This window comes from Poecilia latipinna, unplaced genomic scaffold (genome assembly GCF_001443285.1).
Source record: "Poecilia latipinna isolate Pla-1442-1.1 unplaced genomic scaffold, P_latipinna-1.0 Scaffold396, whole genome shotgun sequence".
NCBI classification, from domain to species: domain Eukaryota; kingdom Metazoa; phylum Chordata; class Actinopteri; order Cyprinodontiformes; family Poeciliidae; genus Poecilia; species Poecilia latipinna.
The window spans coordinates 364243-365170 of NW_015113012.1; the positions used below are offsets into that span (position 1 = coordinate 364243).

General features: G+C 38.1%; 1 protein-coding gene across 1 annotated transcript in view; it reads left to right on the forward strand.

The window, feature by feature from the left end:
• The window catches only part of spon1a (spondin 1a), a 60423-nt gene that overhangs the window by 16510 nt on the left and 42985 nt on the right, over window positions 1–928 (forward strand). The window lies entirely within an intron of this gene.

A 928-nucleotide genomic window follows, 5' to 3' on the forward strand; every position in this document is an offset into this window, starting at 1 on the left:
AAAAAAAAAAAAAAAAAAAAAAAAAGTGAGATAGAATTTAAATTGGATGTTAAATAAGCATTACTCTTCCTGATTGTCTGACCAGCCAAGGAAAGTGGGCAAGCGGTGAGGCAGAGCTTGCTCCTCCTCCTCATGGAGATATGAGAAATTGGGGTGAGATTGAATTAAAGCGTGAACAATTAGAGATGTGGTGGGGGTGATGCTTACCTTTAACCATTTCATCCAGAGCGTGAGAGGCCGTCCATAAACTGTATATAGAAACATGCGGCAATAATATATTTTATAGTAGTGCAGGTGAGATGGGCTGGTGACATATATGGGTAAATATAGATTTATTTTTCATATGTTATTTAAAATGAGAGTTTTGTAACATAACATTAAAAACATATTTTATTTATGTTGTGTTTGAACGGTAAAGGAATGCTTATTATTGCACTTATGTAGATAGATAGATAGATAGATAGATAGATAGATAGATAGATAGATAGATAGATAGATAGATAGATAGATAGATAGATAGATAGATAGATAGTGGCTTTACACGCCATGGCACAGTTCAATGTCGTCTTCACGAAGAAAGAGTCCAGCTGGACTCAGCCCATCTGGCTCCTGTGGTACCATCATCACTTCCTCCTTGTCAGGGTTTATCCCCATGGAAACTTTCCTGCAGCCAAGACTGGCGTTTGTAAAGAATTCAGGTCTCTGGAGGCTTATTTTCTGTTGTTGTTTTCTCAAGTCCTTTGGTCTCTGGGAATTTCTTTTGACCAATTTACATGTCAAGAGCCCCCTTAGACCTGCGTTCCCCACCACAGAGTGGAACAAGATTCGGAGACAGCTCAATTTGGGAAACCTCCCCTTTGCCAGGCCTCTTTTTTTTTTTTTTTTTTTTTTTTTTTTGGGAAATTTTTTTTTCCCTTTACGTCGCCCC